Here is a 24,112-nt window from a genome sequence, read left to right on the forward strand (position 1 = left end):
ACAGGTTTACACAGCTCTCCAGTACTCCCTCCTATCAATTACGCGTGGAGTAACATGTCAAAAGAGAGAACTCAGAGACCAACTCAATATTTCTGGTAAGCATCAAGTGTCATTTTAGTATCCTAAAATATAATTGTATGTTTGTGATGTCTTGTCACTTAACACATTAAGATGCCATGTTACATTAAAATTGCTTTTATAGTTTAATAACTAAGTATAATTGATTTCTTTTGTGACCCTCTGTATTTTATTGACTGTATTTATCAGAAGCATCCTGAGAAAGTACCCAGGTCTGACCAGGTTGCTAAGAGGTTCATGGCATAGCCCCCAACCTACAACTACTGACCACAACCAACTCTGAATCCTTGAGTCTTTAGAGCAGGGGTAGTCAACCTTTTTATACCTACCACCCACTTTTGTATCTCTGTTAGTAGGAAAATCTTCTAACCGCCCACCGGTTCCACAGTAATGGTGATTTATAAAGAAGGAAAGTAACTTTACTTTATAAAATTTATAAAGCCGAGTTCCAGCAAGTTAAAGCATATAATAATTACTTACCAAGTACTTTATGTCGGATTTTCGCTGTTTGGCAGAATAATCTTTATAAAACAACTTACTATAGTTAAACCTATCTTTTTATTTATACTTTGGTTGCTCTGCTACCACCCACCATGAAAGCTGGAACATCCACTAGTGGGCGCTAGGGACCAAGTTGACTACCAAGAGGATACTTGCAGGCATGAATTTAAAGAATGAACAATTTCTGGTAGGATGGACTGATAGTACTTTAGACCTCTCCTGAAAGCTTAAAACAAATAAAACAGCCTGACAATGGTGCACCGGATAAGAGCGTCAGACTAGGACGCTGAGGACTCAGGTTCAAAACCCCAAGGTCGCCAGCTTGAGCATGGGCTCGCAAGCTTGAGCAAGGGGTAACTGGCTTGAGTGTGCGATCACAGACATAACCCCATGGTCAGTGGCTTGAGCCCAAGGTCGTTGGCTTGAGCATGGGGTCACTAGCTCTGCTGGAGCCCCCTGGTCAAGGCACATATGAGAAAGCAATCAATGAACAACTAATATGCCACAATGAAGAATTGATGCTTCTTATCTCTCTCCCTTCCAACCTGTCCGTCCCTGTCTCTCCACTACCCCGATCCCTCCCCGTGCTAAGAAATATAAAATAAAAAAACACTAAATGAAATATAACCTAACTACCTTAGCAGAAACTATTTAGCAGGAACCAGGGTTTCTTACTGGATGGCTAATTCCAAGTCAGAGGAACCTGAAACACAATGTCATACTAGAAGGCAGGAAGCTTTCAAAGCCAGGAAGACATCACTGGCATGGTATCAAAGAGAAAGGGGGCTGTTTTACACGCTTTTCTTTACTTTTGTATATGATAAACGACTTTCACGAATAAAATTTGTGCGCGCACACAATGACATGTATACTGGAACCACGCCTGAAGACAACAGAGCTCAGAAATGCAGTCTGGGGAAGCAAACCCACACTAGGACCCACTTTTACCCCTAAGCAACAGCTGAAGGCTGACAGCTTTGCAAGGAGAGGGGCTAAAGACCAGAATCCAAGGTCTCCCAAAAAAGGAGGGGCTGAACCCTGGCCGGTTGGCTCAGCGGTAGAGCGTTGGCCTGGCGTGCAGGGGACCCGGGTTCGATTCCCGACCAGGGCAATTAGGAGAAGTGCCCATTTGCTTCTCCACCCCCACCCCCTCCTTCCTCTCTGTCTCTCTCTTCCCCTCCCGCAGCCAAGGCTCCATTGGAGCAAAGATGGCCCGGGCGCTGGGGATGGCTCCTTGGCCTCTGCCCCAGGCGCTAGAGTGGCTCAGGTTGCAGCAGAGCGATGCCCCGGAGGGGCAGAGCATCGCCCCTGGTGGGCGTGCCGGGTGGATCCCAGTCGGGCGCATGCGGGAGTCTGTCTGACTGTCTCTCCCCGTTTCCAGCTTCAGAAAAAAAAAAAGAAAGAAAGGAGGGGCTGGGGAACCCATGTCACATGAGCTGGAATCCTAAATTGCTCTCAGGAACTGGAGGAGTGGTGAGAAGCCAGACTAAGAAGGGCCGCCAGCCTGGCCACTGCTCTCTAACCTACACTGAAATGAGCTGACCCCAGACTGCCCACGCCCTCAGAGGCCTGGCAGAAGCAAGCGTAAATCCTAGAAATATCATCCTAGTCCCTAATTATTCCAAACAACTTTTAAAATGTAATGTAATGCACATGCACACATGTATACACATTCAACCCAGCCACAAGAGACAAAATAAAAACTAGGAGAAACAAGTAAAAGACCAAAAAGGGCAGCCCTACTGGGGCAGCCAGGTATTGGAACTGCAAAATTTAATTGTAATTTCAATCTGGGCAGCAGGGGGGGGGGGAGGGGGCTGGAGATGTAGCTCAGTTGGTAGAGCATCGTCCTGATACACCAATTCGCCAGGGTTCTGGATTCAATCTCCAGTCAGGGGCACATACAAAAAGCAACCAACTGATGCATAAATAAGTGGACAAAAAAATTCAGTATTTTTCTTTCTCTCTCTCAAACCAATCAATAACTTTTTTTTAATTTAGCTGTGGAAAGAACACAGAAATAAAATTATTAAATAATAAATAAAATTGCTATAGTATATTCAAAGAGATATGAGGAAAGATATTAAATCCTGGTACAAGCCCTGGCCAGTCGGCTCAGTGGTAGAGCGTCAGCCTGGCGTGCAGGAGTCCAGGTTCAATTCCTGGCCAGGGCACACAGGAGAAACGCCCATCTGCTTCTCCACCCCTCTGTCTCTCTCTTCCCCTCCTGCAGCCAAGGCTCCATTGGAGCAGAGTTGGCCCGGGCGCTGAGGATGGCTCCATGGCCTCTGCCTCAGGCACTAGAATGGCTCTGGTTGCAACAGAGCATCACCCCCTGTTGGGCATGCCGGATGGATCCCAGTCGGGCGCATGTGGAGTCTGCCTGACTGCCTCCCCGTTTCCAACTTCAGAAAAATAGAAAAATTAAAAATTAAAAAATCTTGGTACAATTATATCAAAAAAAAGGTTTTCCAGGAGTAAAAAAGTACAGTAAAATCAACAGATCTGAGTAACAGTAGGCTCATCCTCATCCTGTTAAAAATTAGTGAACAATGAGAAATCAGAAGAAAACACCTGAATGGCGAGGATAAGAGACAGGGAAGGTCTAGCATGCACTGAAATGAGCTCTCAACACTGCACAGATTCATCAAGATCTACAAACACAAAACAGAAATAAGAACACACATCTAGACACAGCACAGCAGTAGAGTTGAAAACTAAAGACAAAAAAATCATAAAAACATTAAACGAATCACAGATTCCACTCATGGGAGCAAATACATATTTTTTCTGAGTAAGAATAAAGAAAGTTTTATCCTAGTAGAGAGAAAAAAAGAGGCTGGGGTACAAACACCACTATGAAAGAAGCAGAAAGTGCTAATCATCCGAGTGGATATGGGCCAACTTGAGAGAGAGCTGCGCTCATGGGAGCAAATATTAAACTGACTTCTTACAAAAAGTATGGAACCTAAGGATGTATGTAATTCAATACCTTCTTTCAGTGCCTTAGAAGAAAACTGACAACTTAGGAGTCTACCCTTATCAAAAATATCCACCCTGAGGCCCCGGCTGGTTGGCTCAGTGGTAGTGTCGGCCTGGCGTGTGGGAGTCCCAGGTTCGATTCCCGACCAGGGCACACAGGAGAGGCGCCCATCTGCTTCTCCACTTCTCCTCCTCTCCTTCCTCTCTGTCTCTCTCTTCCCCTTCTGCAGCCAAGGCTCCATTGGAGCAAAGTTGGCCCGGGCACTGAGGATGGTTCTGTGGCCTCTGCCTCAGGCGCTAGAATGGCTCTGGTTGCAACAGAGTGATGCCCCAAATGGGCAGAGCATCGCCCCCTGGTGGGCGTGCCGAGTGGATCCCAGTTGGGTGCATGCGGGAGTCTGACTGCCTCCCTGTTTCCAACTTCAAAAAAATACAAAACAAAATAAAAATAAAAAAAATAATAAACAACTAAGGTGTTGCAACACGCAATGAAAAACTAATGATTGATGCTTCTCATCTCTTCATTCCTGTCTGTCCCTGTCTATCCCTCTCTCTGACTCTGTCTCTGTAAAAAACAAAAAATAAAGTAACTTTCAAGTTAATAGAGGAGACCTGACCTGTGGTGGCGCAGTGGATAAAACGTCGATCTGGAATGCTGAGGTCGCCGGTTCAAAACCCTGGGCTTGCCTGGTCAAGGCACATATGGGAGTTGATGCTTCCTGCTCCTCCCCCTGTTCTCTATCTATCCCTCTCTCTCTCTAATAAAAATGAATAAATAAAATCTAAAAAAGTAAATAAATTTAAAAAAAATTTTTTTAAAAGCCTAATCTTCACGGCCAGGGCACATAGGAGAGGCGCACATTTGCTTCTCCACCCCCACCCCCTCCTTCCTCTCTGTCTCTCTCTTCCCCTCCCGCAGCCAAGGCTCCATTGGAGCAAAGATGGCCCGGCGCTGGGGATGGCTCCTTGGCCTCTGCCCCAGGCGCTAGAGTGGCTCTGGTTGCGGCAGAGCGATGCCCCGGAGGGGCAGAGCATCGCCCCCTGGTGGGCGTGCCAGATGGATCCCGGTCGGGTGCATGCGGGAGTCTGTCTGTCTCTCCCCGTTTCCAGCTTCAGAAATAGAAAAAAAAAAAAGCCTAACCTGTGGTGGTACAGTGGATAAAGTGTCACTCTGGAATGCTGAGGTCCCCAGTTTGAATCCCTGGGCTTAACCAGTCAAGGCACATATAGGAAGCAAATACTACAAGTAGATGTTTCCTGCTTCTCCCCCTTCTCCCTCTCTCTCTCCCTTCTCTCCAAAAATTAATAAATTAAATCAACAAAGTTAACAGAGGAAAGAAATAATAAAACTTAGCATTCCAAAAAAATGAGAAAAGTGGCACAAAAAGCAGGTACATAAACAGAAAGCACTTACCAAGACAACAGATACAAACACTACTATGCCATTAATTTGTTAAATATCATCAACAGACCAAATGTTCCAATTTTAAGAAATACTGGATGTGAGGGCAATCTGACTGTGACATCTGTCAGCCCATTGATTGCCAGGATTGATTTAGCTGATCCAACTGGCTAGGCGGGTGTCCCCTTCCTCCCTCATAGAGGGGTATGTGCATCCTTCGGGAAGCTGCACGCTCAGTTGAAGAGGACGACCTTCCCTGATTGAGGAGAGAACCGTTCTTTGGTCAAGGGTATACAAAAGTAGCTGCGCTCCCTGCTAGAACCTCCAAACAAGCTCTCAAGAAATATTGTGACAAGATTTTAAAATTTCAACAATATATTGTTGACAATATAATTATATAAACACACAGATTGAAAATAAAGGGTTCAGCCTAACCAAGTGGTGGTACAGTGGATAGAATTTCAACCTGGAACACTGAGGACCCAGGTTTGAAACCTCGAGGTCACCAACTTGAACATAGGCTCATCCAGCTTGAGTGCTGGGTCACCAGTTGAGCGTGGGATCATAGACATGACCCCAAGGTTGCTGACTTGAGTAAGGGGTCACTGGCTCGGCTGGAGCTCCCAGGTCAACGAACATATGAGAAAGCAATCCTGGTCAGATAGCTGGTTGGTTGGAACATTGTCCCAAAATGCAGAGTTGAAGGTTTGATTTCTGGTCCGGACAAATACAGGAATAGATGTTCGTGTCTCTTTCCTGCTCTCTCCCTTCTTCTAAGATCAATAAAATGAACCAAAAAAAACAATGAACTAAAGTGTGCAATTATGAGCTGATGTTTCTCATCTCTCTTCCTTCCTGTCTCTCTTGCTTAAATAATGGAGGGCAGTCAAAAATATATACACTTGTCATGAAGACAATGACTACTTGGAGACCAGATGAGCTACACCGAGGTTACGCAGGGGAGGCTACCATCAAGACCTCTTGCAGAGGGTACAGACGGTAGCCCCAAGCACCATCTTGCAGGGATATTTATTAGCAGAAACAAACAATTTTAAGGAAGTAAAAGAAGGAACTTCTCAGGGGGTAACGTGGAGGGTAAGGAATATGCTGACTCCAAGGCCTAATAATGTTTCTGTCAATATTTACAAGGGGTCCTCGGGTTACAACAGTCTCAACATGAGACATTTCAAGTTTATGCCTCTCACTTCCATAAAAAAGTAAAAAAATTGAGACACGAGTATTTTGGCTTATGCCATTAGTGTCGTACTTACTGATTACATGGGCGAACTAGTTTGGTTGCACATGGCAGAAGTATATGCAGTAACACAGCGTATAAGTAAGGGAATTGGTGTCCCCCAAACTAGCCTGGAACAATTCTTTAAGAAGGCGGAGAGGGCCTGGCCAGGCAGTGGCGTAGTAGATAGAGCGTCAGACTGGAATGCAGAGGACCCAGGTTCAAGACCTCGAGGTCGCCAGCTTGAACACAGGCTCATCTGGTTTGAGCAAGGCTCGCCAGCATGAGCCCAAGGTCACTGGCTATAGCAAGGGATCACTCAGTCGACTGTAACCTCCCAGTCAAGGCACATATGAGAAAGCAAGCAATGAACAACTAAGGTGCCACACGAAGAATTGATGCTTCTCATCTCTCTCCCTTCCTGGCTGTCTTTCCCTATCTATCCCTCTCTCTCTGACTCTTTGTCACACACACACACACAAAAAAGATTAAGGATATAGAAGAATTTAACATGATTAACCAAGCTGAAGTGACAAAAAACACTGCACCCAACAAATCCAGAAAAACACTCTTTCCAAGTACACATGGAACATTTACAAAACTTGATCATCTCTTGGGCCATAAAGCTTCAAAAACTCTCATAAACTTTAATTATAATGTTTAGACCACAAAGGAATTTAGAAATCAGTAAAACATAAGCAGAGAACAGAGTATTCTTAGAGCAGTGAAGCTATTCTATATTCTACTATAATGGTGGATACCCACCATATATTTGTAAAAACCCACTGAACATAATACACACCAAAAGTGTCCCCTAATACAAACTATAATGATGTGTCAATGTAAGTTCACTAACTGTAACAAATGTTTAATCTGGTGCAGGACATCGGAGTCTATGCCTGTGTGGGGTCAGAGTACAAAACTTATACTTTCTGCTCAGTTTTGCTGAGAACCTAAAACTGCTCTCAAAAATAAAGTCTATTAAAAAAACAAAGAAAGGTTTACCTGTCAGGATAGGTTAATAAGTATACAATGTTCACAAACAACCCCAGAAATCCTAGGTGCCTGAGAAAAATTCCCACTCCCTGCTCCCTGGTCTTTCCCTCTTTACTCCACTCTTGCTCCTCCCCTCTCCTCCCTTCCTCCCTCTGCTCCCAGGTCCTATAAAAACATACAAGACCTGCACTACAGGAAGCTCCATTTCAAAACAGAATCACCAGCAGGTAGAAGATGTGGCAAATCTCACCACTGTGATTAAAAGTTTTTGTGGCCCTCATATATATTTCTTTCTCCCCCCTCCCACTTACTGTCTCTCTAAAATAAATCAATTTTTTAAAATAAATAAATAAAACATTTCTGAAGCCCTGGCTCAGTGGATAGAGCATCAGCCCTGTGTATGGACATTCAGGTTCAATTCCTTGTCAAAACACACAGGAAAAGCAAACATCTGCTTCTCTCCCCCCTCCCTTTCCCCCTCCCACAGCAAGTGGCTCAACTGATTCAAGTATGACCCCAGGCACTGAGGAGCCCATCAGCCTCAGTCACTAAAAATAGCTTGGTACTAGAGCACTGGCCCCAGATAGGATTGCCAAGTGGATCCATTTGGGACGCATGTGGGAATCTGCCTATCTCTCCTCCTCTCACCTAAAGAATAAAAAGTTTTTGTGACAAGTCTCTTCTGCTCACGTGTCACTGGCTAAGACAAATCACATGGCCACATCTAACATAGACAAAAACCAGAGTAAGATACAGCTAGTGCTTGACTTACGACCACAATTGGTTCCGACAGTTTGGTCGTAAGTTGAGTAGGCTATGTGTACAGTACTGAAATGACATTATAAAAATCTTTAAGTCATATTTTATCATAATTTTCTTTCATTATTGTTATATATCATAATTTTCTTTGTTCATTTTATGCCATTTGTATCATTTCTACACCATTTTGTTTCTTATTTTTACATTCGTTAGGTTTAAGTAAAACACTGCATTACCAGTACAACTGGTTTAATATTTGCAAAGACAATTTCCTCTTGATAGATAGACATCTTGGGAGGGGTTTGATGAAAAATATCCAAGACACAAAACACAAATTGCTATACTGAGTCTGGAATAACAGTTGAAATGGTGCACGCGGAGATGGTGGTGCTGCCGGAGGCTGGTCCGCACTGTCGTATGCCCAGCTGGGCAACGCTTGCGTTGCCAGACACAGAGCAGTCATGGCTAGCAATTGTGGTCCTAAAGTCGAATGGTCGTAAGTTGCATAGGTCGTAAATTGATCAATATTTGTACTACTAACCACCCACTGGGATGACTAAAGTTAAAAAGAATAACAATGCCAAATATTGGTGAGGATGTGGAGCCACAAAAATGCCTTCACTGCAGCAGGAACAAAAACCAGTGTGTCTGCTCTGGAAAGGTACGGTATTGTCTACGAATACTAAACACAGCGTAATATGTGGCCCAGTAATTGCATATGACAGAAAAGCGTGCCAGGAACATGTACCTGAATGTTCACAAGTCTACTCCCATGAGCTCCACACCAGCCATGAAAATGGAACAAGCTGAGCCCCTTTGAAGAGGGAGCAAGCCTCCCTTTTCCCTTGAGAGGGGAGAAACCAGAGGAATACAAGGGAAAGGAGCCAGCAGGGATAACTGAGTCAGCCAGTTATAAATGAACTATATCCCATAGTTCTCTAAATGGTTGCTTGGAGCTGCTTGCAACACAAAGCAAGAAAAGCAGGATCTGTATATAGTTAAGCTAAGACCAGTGATCTGAAAAACCCTTTTCCCCTTGTTGACCCCACCAGAACTCCCCCACCCCTCTCAAGTCCTGGGAAACCTTAAACAAAGGAATCACCTGCCCATTGCTCAGATACTGTAAAGGTAAATAACCTGTTCAGAGAGCTCGTGCTTTGGTGCTATTAGGCCCACATGCTCTTCCAGCTACTAATAAATTCTCCTTCCTCTATTATTAAGTTGTCTGAGCATCTTTGGTCTTCTCCATCGGGTGTCACTTCCTGCAACACCTGGGACCACCGCTAAATCTATCACTACCCTCCCCTCAGCTTCAACCCGTGCATCCCTTACACAAACTGTTTCAAGTAGTCAGGATGCTCAAGTAGGCCCACTTCTGCAGGACAAGGGATGCCTCTGATGCAACTTTGGCTGCAGGACTCTCACTGGTCTTGCTTAAGCTTTCTCAGAATTACACTGTGTTCATAAGTCTGTGTCCCCATTAAACACTCTCCATCCCTTCCTCCTCCACATTCATCAGACCTGCAGGAGGCTGGCCTCACTGCTATTTACCTCAATACATTTAGATCTAATCCCAACTTGCCTTTTTCTTGTTCTTTGGGGACCTGAACTAACAGTCTCAAACTGGAAACAACTCAACACTTACCAGGAAAATAAGAAGCCATGAGTAATACACAGAATAGACTACAAATGCATGTGACCACATGAATAAAATTCATAATGAAACGGGCAGTGGTTCCACAGCTGGTGTGTCACAAACCATGGCTCTGTCACTCTTCTGTACTTAGTGTATTTTACAATTAAAAAAAGACATACAAGACTAAAAAGTCAACAGTCCTCTAACCAAAGGTAAATTTGCTATTAACTCAAATTAAGAAGCTATTTGCACCTGACCAGGTGGTGGCACAGTGGATAGAGCATTGACCTGGGACGCTGAGGACCCAAGCTCGAAACCTTGAGGTCACCAGCTTGAGCGTGGGATCATAGACAAGACCTCATGGTTGCTTGCTTGAGCTCAAAAGGTCACTAAGCCTAAGGCCACTGGCTAGGCTGGAGCCCCCCCACCCCACCAAGGCACATATGAGAAGCAATCAATGAACAATTCAGTGCCACAATTACAAGTTGATGCTTCATCTCTCGCCCCTTCCTGTCCGTCCTTCTCTTTCTACCTAAAAAAAAAAAAAAATTTCTGAAGCGAAAGTGTTACTTTTTTTTTTTTTGTATTTTTCTGAAGCTAGAAATGGGGAGGCAGTCAGACAGACTCCCTCATGCACCCGACCGGGATCCACCCGGCACGCCCACCAGGGGGCAATGCTCTGCCCATCCGGGGCGTCGCTCTGTTGCGACCAGAGCCACTCTAGCGCCTGGGGCAGAGGCCATGGAGCCATCCCCAGCGCCCAGGCCATCTTTTGCTCCAATGGAGCCTTGGCTGCGGGAGAGGAAGAGAGAGACAGAGAGGAAGGAGAGGGGAAGGGGTGGAGAAGCAGATGGGCGCCTCTCCTGTGTGCCCTGGCTGAGAATCGAACCCGGGACTTCCGCACGCCAGGCCGACGCTCTACCACTGAGCCAACCGGCCAGGGCCGAAAGTGTTACTTTTTTTAGAGAGAACACTCCGCCCCCTTTCTTCATCAGTCCATCTCCCAGAGATAACCACTCATGAGACATCTACGAATCTAACATATTGTTGTACAAATATTTAAAGCATAACATAACTACACAAACATCTTGAAACAAAATATACAGTTCTACAATTTGCTTCTCTTACTATTGTTTCCCATGCACTATAACAGATTTTTAAATGGATATAAAAACCATTTATTTTACCGTTAACCCCAATACTTTTACACATACATTTGTATACTTGTGCACTTGCACCTATACAAAAACTTCCTAGCAGTTGAACTACTAGGCCAAAGTATGTGCATTTTAAATTAGGTATAATGAAGTTGGCCCTGTCCAGTTGGCTCAGAGGTTGAGCGTTAACCCAGCTTGTGGAAGTCATTCCAGTCAAGACACACAGAAGAGGCGACCATCTGCTTCTCCACCCCTCCCCCTTCTCTTTCTCTCTTATCCCACAGCCATGGCTCAATGGATTTGAGCACATCAGCCCCTGGCATTGAGGATGGCTCCATTAGCCTCCAGCTCAGGTGCTAAAAATAGCCTGGTTGTGAGCATGGCCCCAGATGGGCAGAGCATCAGCCCCAGATGGGTGTTGCCAGTTGGATCCAGGTTGGAGTGCATGCCGAAGTCTATCCCCCCTCCTCTCACTTGGAAAAGAAGAAAAAAAAAAGTATAATTAAGTCACTTTCCAAAAAGGCCCTACTAAATTATAATCCCATCACTAACATGAATTATTTAAAGGCCATGTATATATTTTAGGTGAACCTTACTTTATAAATAATATTTCAAAAACTGTGAAAAGTGCCTGACCATTCAGTGGCGCAGTGGATAGAGCGTGGGAATGGGATGCAGAGGACCCATGTTCGAGACCCTGAGGTCGCCAGCTTGAGTGCGGCCTCATCTGGTTTGAGCAAAAGCTCACCAGCTTGGACCCAAGGTCGCTGGCTCAAGCAAGGGGTTACTCGGTCTGCTGTAGGTCTGTGGTCAAGGCACATATGAGAAAGCAATCAATGAACAACTAAGGTGTTGCAACGTGCAATGAAAAACTAATGATTGATGTTTCTCATCTCTCTCCGTTCCTGTCTGTCTGTCCCTGTCTATCCCTCTCTCTGACTCACTCTGTCTCTGTAAAAAATAAATAAATAAAATTTAAAAAAAACAAAACTGAAAAGTAATTATAAATGGAAAGTACGTGGGATTGCTTTTATGTTTTACTGAGTCAATTTAAAGCAGTGGTAGTGAATCCTACCACCCACTAGTGGGCGTTCCAGCTTTCATGGTGGGCGGTAGCGGAGCAACCAAAGTATAAATAAAGATAGATTTAACTACAGTCAGTTGTTTTATAAAGATGTATTCTGCCAAACAGCGAAAATCCGACATAAAGTACTTGGTAAGTAATTATTATTATATGCTTTAACTTGCTGTAACTCTGCTTTATAAATTTTATAGTTACTTCCCTACTTTATAAATCACCATTACTGTAGAACCGGCAGGCAGTTAAAAAATTTTACTACTAACAGATATACAAAAGTGGGCAGTAGGTATAAAAAGGTTGACTACCCCTGATTTAAAGGGAAAAGTTTATAGGATTAAACAATAATACCAGGGTAAACCAAAAAATTACCAATAGCTGTAACCTGGAGATTAATTCTAAATAAAAAAGACCATTCAACAGACCTGCTGCCCTAGGATTCACATTTACTGTACAGTCACAGTTCAGTGCCCACCAGTTCCCAGTGTTACTTCAGACCCACAAAGAGAAGTGACCAGTGCTCTCAAGAATACTGGGCTCACCTCACAAAGGTTCTACAGTTGTGGGATGAGGCAGGCATGGGCTCTAAACCCCCAGGGTGGGCGAGCAGATCTTTCATGACAAATCCACTGACACTCCAGTCTCCCTAAGTTTGTGGGCCCTTCTTTTAAGGTACACCAAGGCAGTTCTAGCAGTTCAATGTCACTTAGCACAGGCCACCTTTTGAGTTATCTCAAATGATGAGAGCCCTTTTTAACCCCTCAAGCAACATGAATTGTCGAGAATCTCTGCTGGTGTGCCCACATCATCAAATCCAGTCTAACCCAACTTCATGTTCCTTCCACCGTTATCCCACACCCTTGAGATCCATTCCCACCCATATTCCCCTGGTTCCTACCTATACAGTGGCAAACCAATCTTTTTGAGGGTAGCATACCTCCTCATGGGTCACATGTTGCACCTCACCCTTAGGAGTCTTGCTGGACAATGTACAAAGAGGCCAAGTACCAGTTTATCAGGCAAATGGAGATTAAGCTCCTCAGGAATGAGAGAGAAAGTCTTTTATCAGCAAAGGTAGTACAGCAGAATCTAGGGTTTCAAGGTCTGCAGCTGTTAGAATCTGATCATATGCCCTTAATCCAATTTTCAGGATCCCATTCCTTATCAATCAATGCTCTTACTTACAAATCAGGAATTTAATTTGTACTTTTAGGGCAGACACTGAAACTCCCTTATGTGGAACCTGGGAATTTAAAACACTGAGCTCATCATTTTGCTCTGTAATGTTTTAACATGGCTGAATCACATTCCCAGAATTTCCTCTCCCATCTGTTTCTGGTTTGGGAACGCCACAAGAGAGATTTCTTGTGCAGCAGGCAGGAGCACAGTAAAGGTGCACTCTGTAACCTGTACCCACTGATCTTCCCCTCCACCTCACTAATTCAAGACATGGTTGAGACTACAACTGCTTGTACCTTACCCTCCCCCTAAGCAACTCTGCCTCCTGGGCCAAGTGTGTGTGGTCAGTTAACTCCACAACAAGGACCCAACTCTTCTTATAGGTTGCCCATATGACCAAGGTCACAGACAACAATAATGACACAGCTCTCAACCTAGCCTGCTGTGGCCTCCAGCTTGCTCATGTTCTTCCCCACTACACACCCATCTTCCTTTTCTACATGCCTGCCCTGTGAACTTCAAACTCTACTTCAGGCATACAGACAACAGCCTTATTGTCTGCAAGCTGCTACATCAGCTCTTTGGACCCCTAACAACCACTGTTGCAAAAACCTCTGTAGCAGACCAGACATAAACACACAGGCTCCCCTTTCCCTGGACAATTCCAGTTACTGTCCCGGGGGTTTGAGCACTCACAACCCAGGCACTGAGCAAAGTACTAGAAAAGTAATTATGGGCAAAACAGAAAGTCTCTACTTTAACAAAGTTCAGTCTTTCTGGGAAAATAAAAATTCATTAAATTATATAAACATAGCACTATAAATTTAGCAAGAACCAGGAACAGCAACGTCTCCTCAGGGAGGTCAAAAACACTTTAGAAAATGGATGGTTGTTGTAGCAGGTATATGGGGTGCCCTGGCTACTGTTTCTATCTTTATTATGCATATTCACAAACTCACACGAAAACATTTCATGAAAAAGTGATGCCTGAAAATACTTCTGAAGACTAGGAATAGCAAGACAAGGACAGTGTGTGTTCCCTGGTACAGGAGGAGATGGTGGTGAGCACGGGAAATGGCAGGAGCATCAGCATGGCTAGAGCTGGAAAAGCATGGGAAGACATAGTGCACGGTGAGGAAGAAGTTCCAAAAGATGAAAATGACGTTTGTCCTTGAGACCATGTGATATAGTTCCATCCTTACAGCAGAGGCAAGCTACTGAGAGTTTTAAGTAAAAGTGTGACATAATTAGATCTGCCTTTTTAAATTTTTTGACACTACCAGAGTTAAACATATTGATCCTTTTCTCAAAAATCTATCTTACAGCCATTCCTGTGTAAGTACTATATACACTATTGTCCACAAGGTTATTCTCTTAAGCAGTATACGAAACACACTATGAACAGACCAAGTGTGCGTTGTTAGGACACAAACTGCAAGCACAAAAGAAAAAGAGTAACCTTATGTAAAATGATCTCTATTTTGTCTAAGAAGAGAAATAAAAACACATATAGGAGCTTATATGTGCAAAAATGAAACTGGAAGAATAACCAAGAACTAATAAAAATGGGGTAAAAGTGGGAGGCTGTAAACATACCTTTTCAATACGGCTTGAACTTTTTTTTTAACAGAGACAGAGAGAGATGGATAGGGAAAGACAGGAACAAAGAGACGAGAAGCATCAATCATCAGTTTTTCGTTGCGACACCTTAGTTGTTCATTGATTACCTTCTCATCTATGCCTTGACCGTGGGCCTTCAGCAGACTGAGTAACCCCTTGTTCAAGCCAGTGACCTTGGGTCCAAGCTGGTGAACTTTGCTCAAACCAGATGAACCCAGACTCAAGCTGGCGACCTCAGGGTATCAAACCTGGATCCTCCGCATCCCAGTCCGTCATTCTATCCACTGTGCCACAACCTGGTCAGGCACGGCTTCAACTTTCTGAACACACGTTTCTTACACTGAGAAAAACTACATTAAATAAGAATTCTTAAAAGGTAAAGATTTCACTAATAATCAAATTGGTAATATAATCAGAGAAAAATATTTTTAAATAATTTTGTAACTCAGAATGTCAACTGTATGTATTAAGAAAAATATTAATAGCCTGACCAGGAGGTGGTGCAGTAGATAGAGCGTCGGACTGGGATGTGGAAGGACCCAGGTTCAAGACCCCAAGATCACCAGCTTGAGCGCAGGCTCATCTGGTTTGAGCAAAAAGCTCACCAGCTTGGTGGACCCAAGGTTGCTGGCTCGAGCAAGGGGTTACTCAGTCTGCTGAAGGCCCACGGTCAAGGCACATATGTGAAAGCAATCAATGAACAACTAAGGTGTCGCAATGAAAAAAAATAATAAAATATAAACCTACAAACATTATTAGTGTTTTCAAATAATAATATACTATATAAGTATACTATATATATATATGCTACAGTATAATATGTACTATGTAGTGTAAGGGCAAAGAAAAGTAAATGATGTTGCTAAAAAAAGGGCAAATTTTCAATGGTATGAATAGGAAGTATCAATACAAAAATCAAAATCTACATATTTCCCAAGTCTGTACAGTGAAAACAGAGGCATTCCAGTAGCAATCAGGATGCACAACACCATTTGATATCTAAATTCTACTCCAGATAAATGGGGTTAAAAAAACCAACTGACAAGTACTGGGTAGGAAAAACAAAAAATACACCTCAGACACAGGAACAGTTCAAAGATTAATGGGGTTGCATCCAAGTTAAGAAAACTACCCGAAAGGACACCACCACACCCTTAAGGACTACCTTAAGGGTAAGCTTAAAACTTCCCTTAAGGACAAGCTTAAGAAAAAGAATGAGGACTACCTGATTAAACAAACTGAATACACAACAAGACCCATGGACCAGTGATACACAAGAAAAAAAACAAAAATAAAGGAACAAACTACCCACACACATTAAAAGGAACAACATTCTTACCACTTTTTTCAGGCTCTAAAACTCAAACTAGAAATGTCAATTCAGATTGCGATGAGTTACTATTAAATCATACACACACACACACACACACACACACACACACACACAAACTCCACAACAGACAGACATGTGGTTTGCACACAGATCAAAAAACTACACCTGGCCTTGGCCAATTGGCTCAGTGGTAGAGCGTCGGCCTGGCGTGCAGGAGTCCCGGGTTCGATTCCCGGCCAGGGCACACAGGAGAGGCGCCCATTTGCTTCTCCGCCCCTCCCCCTCTCCTTCCTCTCTGTCTCTCTCTTCCCCTCCCGCAGCCAAGGCTCCATTGGAGCAAAGATGGCCCGGGCGCTGGGGATGGCTCCTTGGCCTCTGCCCCAGGCGCTAGAGTGGCTCTGGTCGCAACAGAGCAACGCCCCGGAGGGGCAGACCATCACCCCCTGGTGGGCGTGCCGGGTGGATCCCGGTCGGGCGCATGCGGGAGTCTGTCTGACTGCTTCCCGGTTTCCAACTTCAGAAAAATACAAAAAAAAAAAAAAAGGAAAAAAATTAAACCTAGGTTATAAAGATATAACTATAACCAAAGTGATCTACTTACAATAAATATAATCTAAGTTTAAAATAAAATTATTTCACCTTTTATTTAAAAGACATTATTCCAACCTGAAAACATCTATAATGGAATAAGGTGCTTTACTAGTCTTTTGATGTACTTCCTCAACATTACTATATCAACATCTAGATAAAGTAAAAAACCCCAAAGTCAACACATTAACATTAGACAAATTTCTCCTGCCTCAAGTGATGTCACCCACCTTCCCAAGCAGGCCAGACTCTGGAGACTAGAGTTACTACAATGGCAGATTCCTCCAGACCGCCATCACACTGTTCAATGCCTGACAATGGCTTCCCCCACCTAATGGATAAACACCAATTGCTTTAACGTGATATGCGGAATTACATAAAATCTGGCCTCAAATTCATCCCTAGAAAAACCGGCCATGCAGCTGACCAGGCGGTGGCGCAATGGATGGAGCATTGGACTGGGATGTGGAGGACCCAGGTTCGAGACCCCAAGGTCTCCAGCTTGAGCGTGGGCTCATCTGGTTTGAGCAAAGCTCATCAGCTTGGACTCAAGGTTGCTGGGCTTGAGCAAGGGTTACTCGGTCTGCTGAAGGCCCGTGGTCAAGGTATATATGAGAAAGCAATCAATGAACAACTAAGGTGTCGCAACAAAAAACTGATGATTGATGCTTCTCATCTCTCTCCGTTCCTGTCTGTCCCTATCTATCCCTCCCTCTCTCTGTCCCTGTAAAAAAAATAAGAAAAAGAAAAACAGGCCATGCCAAACTACAGCTGGCTCAGCAGTGGTTAGCATCATCCTGCTCAATACACACAAGGCACTTTCTATACCCGGGAGCCACTCCACTGAAAGGTACTCTTGATAAGGTAAACTGTCCTCTTTCCACTCCACAAATATACATGGGGTAAAGGCAACGAGGCCCATTTCAGTTTGGGATTCAAATCTAAGATGGCCTCCCGTCCTCCCTCAGGCCTCTGCTGTGACTATCCCTCCACCTAGACTTCTGTCCTCTTCCTACTCTGTATTCTGCTGGAGCATCACCTTCACTTCCCAGATACCCTCATACAGACTTCCTTATCACATACAGGTGCATCTTCCTTGTAATGGGCACATGGTCAGTATGCCCATACTCGATATGTGATATAAAAGACTTATGGCAATTTTAGTACCAAAAAATAAGCAAATAAATATTAAAAATTAAACTGAATACTGGGACACAACTAAGAACTTGTTTACTTCAACATGAAAAAAATATCACGCTAAAAGAACGAAAGCGCCTGACTAGGCGGTTGCACAGTGGCTAGAGCAGGGGTCCCCAAACTTTTTACACAGGGGGCCAGTTCACTGTCCCTCAGACCGTTGGAGGGCCGGACTATAAAAAAAAAACTATGAACAAATCCCTATGCACACTGCACATATTTTAAAGTAAAAAAAACAAAACGGGAACAAATACAATATTTAAAATAAAGAACAAGTAAATTTAAATCAACAAACTGACCAGTATTTCAATGGGAACTAGGTTCCTCTCACTGACCACCAATGAAAGAGGTGCCCCTTCCGGAAGTGCGGCGGGGCCGGATAAATGGCCTCAGGGGGCCGTAGTTTGGGGACCCCTGGGCTAGAGCATTGGACTGGGATGCGGAGGACCCAGGTTCGAGACCCCGACGTCACCAGCTTGAGCGCGGGTTCATCTGGTTTGAGTAAAGCTCACCAGCTTGGACCCAAGGTCGCTGGCTTGAGCAAGGGGTTACTCGATCTGCTGAAGTCCCACAGTCAAGGCACAGATGAGAAGGCAATCAATGAACAACTAAAGTGCTACAACGAAAATTAATGATTCTCATCTCTCTGCCTTCCTGTCTGTCCCTATCTATCCTTCTCTCTGATTCTCTGTCAAAGAAAAAGAAAAAAACAAAACGAGAGCAAAGTTCAAGAGCAGGAAGAACAAGGAAGTCAACAATATTTGGCATCCACTGCTCATTTTCAGGAATTGTATTGGGAACTCTCCAGTCTTTGTAATTTAATAGCCTTAAACGATAGGTTTCATCCCAGTTTACAGATGAGAAATCAAAAGTTTAAAAGGGCTACGTGATGAACTAGCTGCGTGTCTCTGGACCAGTGGGGTGGATTTCAACACAACGCTTCTGAATTGAAAGTCTGAATACTATCTCTGCCCTGATGGCTTAGCTCAGAGGTAGACCTATCTGTCTGGCATGTGGATGTCATGGTTTGATTCCCGATCAGGGCACACAGAAGTTCCCATCTGCTTCTCCATCCACCCCCCTTTTGCTTCTCTTTCTCTCTTTTCCCCTCCTGTAGCCAAGGATCGATTGGAGCAAGTCGGCCCCCGGCACTGAGGATGGCTCTTTGGTCTCCGCTTCAGGTGCTAATAAGCTCAAGGAATGCCCCAGAAGGGCAGAGCATCACCCCCTAGTAGTTTGGCCAGATGGATCCCAGTTGAGGCGCAAGCAGGAGTTCCTCTCTAACTCCCCTCCTCTTACTGTACTTAAAAAAAAAAAAAAAAAAATTCTATATCCATATCCAATTTCAAAGCTCATCTCCTTTTCACAGTACCATCATGTCTCCCAAACTGAACAAAATACTTGATTCCCCTCTTCCAATTTTTTATTCAAGAAAAGAGAAAGAAAACACATTTGATTAAGCATCTAGTAAACATAAGGAAAGATTTACATGGGTATATACTAAGCGCTTCCTCAGAAAATCCAGATCCTGCCAGCAGCTAAGCCAAAAGAAACACCCAACAAACACTACTTTCAATCTTTAAATCGGCCTTAGTAACTTCAGAACCTACTATATCCTCTTCATGTAGTTCTAAAATACCAGGGGAAAGAAATGTTAACAAGTAAGGAATGCAGCCAGGTTAGCTGTACAATCAGGCACTGGGTAGTGAAAACACTGTAATTACACTTCTAGTTAAGACTTCAAATTAATAACTCTCACAATGTCTCATCAATACAAAAAGAGTCAGTTCTGACACTAAAGGCATACACAAACCATATCAACCTCCCAGTTCACAATTAAAGGAGGGGTTCTATTATCAAAGACACACTTTAGGGGCTCCCATAACCAACATTACCTATATTTCACAGGTGTTAATACATAACACACTAAAAACAAAACAAAAAGGGATCTGAACTAAATACAAAAATCACTACTGCACCATTTCTTACAGCCCAAATGTAAAAATTTAATTGTGACTCTAGGAGAGAAGGAAAGGAATAGCATTGTTTCCCAAACTTAGGTGACTCTAGAGCATCCCTTACAACTACAGATACTCTTAGACTTACAGTGGGGTTATATCTCAACAAACTCATTGTAAGTTGAAAATACAATAATACCGTAATTCAAAAATGCATTTAGCCCGACCAGGCGGTGGCGCAGTAGATAGAGCATCGGGACATGGAGGACACAGGTCTAAAACCGCTAGGTCACCAGCTTGATCAAGGGCTCATCTGGTATGAGCAAGGCTCACCAGCTTGAGCCCAAGATCGCTGGCTTGAGCAAGGGGTCACACGGTCTGCTGTAGCCCCCTAGTCAAAGTACATATTGCAACTAAGGTGCTGCAACAAAGAATTGATGCTTCTCATCTCTCCCTTCCTGTCTGTCCCTATCTGTCCCTCTATGTCTGGGACACACACACAAATGCATTTAATACATCTAACCTACCAAACATCATGGCTTAGCCCAGCCTACCACAAAAGTGCTCAGGACACTTAATATTAGCCTACAGTTGGGCAATTATCTTTAGTTTCATCTCAATAGTAACTGCCTTTCTCTTTCTCACCAGAAACAGGACACACTGATGGCCATTCGGTAGACATGATGGAATGCAATAACCCAAACAATGTCCCAAATACACCAGCAACACAGTTCACAGTAGAGTACTGGTTGCGATCATGTGCCTGACTGGCAGCCAGGCTCACTGCCCAGCATCAGGAGAGAGTACTGGACAGTATACCAACAGCACCGTAACAGATCAAAATTCAAAACTCGAAGTCCGATTTCTATGTAAGGTACACTGCTTCCACACCGTTGTAAAGTCAAAAACTGGGAACCGTCTGTAGTGCCACAAAGAATTGCCCTTAAGCAATACTACTTTGGATATACCAAAACTAAGTAAAAATAGTGTTACTGGGTTCTGAATTGGTAATTAAAGGTACCGTTAGAAATGATACTAGCAACATTCCTGGAATCATCACAAGTCTTTAAATAAAAAATCCCAAACTAAGCATAAAGAATCATCAAAGACCCTTTTCCTTATCCATTTCACAGCATTTTAAGTTACTCTTTCTCTACTCAAAAGATTAAAAATAGCCTGACCAGGCTGTAGCGCAGTGGATAGAGCGTTGGACTGGGATGTGGAAGACCTAGGTTTGAGACCCCGAGGTCACCAGCTTGAGCGCGAGCTCATCTGGTTTGAGCAAAAGCTCACCAGCTTGGTCCCAAGGTCGCTGGCTCAAGCAAGGGGTTACTCGGTCTGCTGAAGCCCCGTGGTCAAGGCACATATGAGAAAGCAATCAATGAACAACTAAGGTGTTGCAAGCGCAACGAAAATCTAATGATTGATGCTTCTCATCTCTCCATTCCTGTCTGTCTGTCCCTGTCTATCCCTCCTCCGACTCTGTAAAAAAAAAAAAAAAAATTAAAAATAAGTTGTTTTATTCCACACAAGAAACTGATATCTCATGCCGATATGATATATATTGAGCAACCTTTACATATATTATTATCTGATAATAAACGTTTTGTAAATTAGTAGCTACTGTAGTTTTTGCGTTGTTTGCCCATTAACCAACGATGGTGTAGGGAGAAGTCTCATTTCACTTGAGCCCACTCTGAAATTTTGCAGGCTAAGTTCACAAACAATAAGAGTGCCCACAAACTCAGTCTGTCCTAACATACATCCCCAAGTATAGGTTTAATGCTCACCTCCTAACAAAAACTATGAAGAAAGCAAGTACAGAGTATCCTCCATCAATCCTTTCCAATTGTAAAGATCCTTTCAGAAAATTCCAACAGAAGTTATATAGGCATTTGCATTTAACTATGTCTTTTGCAAAAGCCACATTACACAGTGTAATCCTTTAAAACACTTGTGTGTCTCGAGTTGCTTTGTGATGTGCAGTCAAAATAGCCAAGTAATACCAGTTCAACGTTCAGGAAAAATCCTCTCCGAAACCTGGAATCCCAATCCACAAATCACAGAAAGCAACAACAACAAAAAAACCACTGAAGACTTGGAATGCCTATTTCGAGGCATTTACTGCGGAGACCACCACTAAAATCCAGTCTAGTTTTAAAGTGGGGGGGTCCGAACCCCCGTTTCAGAGGCGGGCAGAACCGAACCCAAGGCACTGCGCAGTTTCCGCGTCGTGCAATTCATCCCCACAAACGCTGCAGAATGCGCTCAAGGTCATCGTGAGGAAAAGTGTAGTAGGTGCGAGCACACAGACCTCGCCACCCGCCCGCTCCGAGCGGGGAGCCCGGGACACAGGGTGCCGCGCCAGGAAGGGAGCGGTGGGCGTCACGGAAAGCCCCGAAAAGCCGCATTCCCCGCCAAGCCCACAGCCCAGACTGAAAGGCAGCGGCGGGGCGCGGCGTGCCACCGGGACAGTTTCCTCTCCCCCTCCTCACTCCGGGGTCTCAGCCCCATCCATCCCCTTACAAGTGAATCCGCGCCACCACAACCCGAACCCCGCGGACCTGTCCCCGCCACGCCCCTCCCCCCACACGGCCCCTCCCCCGCCCTCCCCCCTTTCTCCCCACTTCCAAGCCCCAGAGGACTCCTAGCCTCCCCTTCCCTCCAGCCCCTCCCCCGCCTGGGGGTCCCGTTCCCCCTCCCTGGCTCCGCTCACGTTATGCAACTCACCCCACCCGCCCCCGCCGGCGCCCGCCGCATCGCCCCCCCTCCTGAGGCCGCGGCGCCCGCCCGGGGCCGCTGCGTCCGGAACAAAGCGCGCGGTGTGCCCGGACCGGGGGCGGCGGCCATGTTGGCGGGGGCGGTGAACAAAGGCGAACGGCCGAAGGCCCCCGCCCGCGACCCGGCCGGCAGGGGGCGCTGTGCAGGCGCCGCCCGCCGCCCGGACAATACTCCGTGGCTCGCCGCTCTACGGGTGCCACCGCCCCTCAGCGAGCCCGCCGCGCCCCCCTCGCGACGCCTGCTTCCCCACGGCACACGGGCCTCACCTGTTGGCCTCCGAGGCCGCTGTCCTCAGCCCGTGGGCTCAGCCGTCCCGCGCCGCGTTCCCACCCTGGCCCAGCCAAACCAGACGGCGCCGCCCCGCCCCCGCTCTGCCGCCGCCGCCGCCGCCGCCGCCGCCGCCGCCCGCCCGCCCCCGGCCGCGCGGCGCACGCGCACTGCGCCCGCCGAATGCGCTGGCCGCACTGCCCGGCCCCGACTCGATGGGCCACACTGCGCAAGCGCTGCCGGCAATGGGCGGGGACTGGACCTGCTCACCTGGCGGCGGGGCGGGACCTGGGGTGCGACGGGGTCTACGGGGCGTGGGCCGGCGGCGGGGCGGGGTCTGGAGCCGCACTCTCGGGGCCGCGTGGTCAGCCGGGCTCTAGGTACCTGCAGAGAAGAGGTAGTGTTCGGGGCGCGGAGCCCCCAGACCGCGGGCTGACGCTACTGACGCCGGAAATAGGGCTTTTAGGGAAGTTTCATTTTCGCGCATTGGGAGGCCTTGGAAGGATGACCCGCTCTCTCCTGTGCTTGGATTGAAGCAGGTCGTGTTGCGGCGCGGACGCCACGCCGCCCGTCTGATGAGGCTGGACACGGTGGCACGGGCATCCGCGGGCTGAACCGTGGTCCCCATCGCCGGTTCGCTTGACGGGAGACACCTCCGTCGCCCGGGCCCGGGCCTCGTCCGTCTCCTGCCCTACCTGGACAGTGGAGGGGAAGGGAGGCCTCTGCAAGACCTGAACACCCCTCCCTCCCTCCCCCCGTGACCAGCGCCTACCGCAAACTGAAGAACTCGCCTGGCTCTCCTGAGATCAGGAGCAGGCATGCCCACAACCGCTGGCGAATTTGTTCGACTTTAGTCCACCCAAGGATTCCTCTGTCGGTAGGGTAGGTGTTTGCAGGAGGGGGGCAGAGGAAAAACAGTTTTCACTCCTACGGAGTTAAATGCGAGACCTGGAAGCTGAATCCCGCGTCAGAACCCTAACCCTGCCCTCTCACCTTCTGTCCTAATAATCCTCGGAAGAATATGTTGTAAAGTGACCAGCGAGTTCCACAAACACAACAACTCCTGCAGCCCCCAACACAGCTCTGAGGCCCCTTTTTAAAGACCAAATTCCGCACTAGCTGGGCTTGGGAGGAGGAGCATGGTACAAAAGTCATTAATCTCATTAACAAGCTCATTGAATTTTACTGCCTTCTTACAACATTTATCTATAGATCTATCAAAAGGAGAACATTGCTACACCCTAAAGACTTTTAAGAAAAGAGAAGTGAAGGGATTCTCAAATAAGTTCCATCTTCCTTGCTCTGTAGTTAAATTATGACTTAGCTGACCCAGTTGCCCTTGCAAGCCCTACTGCATTCTTCTCTT

At 45.7% G+C, this 24,112-nt stretch overlaps 1 protein-coding gene across 3 annotated transcripts in view; it reads right to left on the minus strand.

The window, feature by feature from the left end:
* The window catches only part of SPIN1 (spindlin 1), an 86,672-nt gene extending 63,799 nt beyond the window's left edge, over positions 1 to 22,873 (minus strand). The window contains exon 1 of one of the 3 annotated variants that reach the window (XM_066368456.1): positions 22,746 to 22,873. The gene's annotated coding sequence lies outside the window, so the exon portion shown is untranslated. Of the gene's footprint in view, positions 1 to 22,428; positions 22,559 to 22,745 lie in introns of those variants that run through there. The other 2 variants (XM_066368458.1, XM_066368457.1) reach the window with 2 other exon arrangements.
* Positions 22,874 to 24,112: the final 1,239 nt, after the last annotated feature.

Source organism: Saccopteryx leptura, chromosome 2 (genome assembly GCF_036850995.1).
Source record: "Saccopteryx leptura isolate mSacLep1 chromosome 2, mSacLep1_pri_phased_curated, whole genome shotgun sequence".
In the NCBI taxonomy this organism is placed as follows: Eukaryota; Metazoa; Chordata; class Mammalia; order Chiroptera; family Emballonuridae; genus Saccopteryx; species Saccopteryx leptura.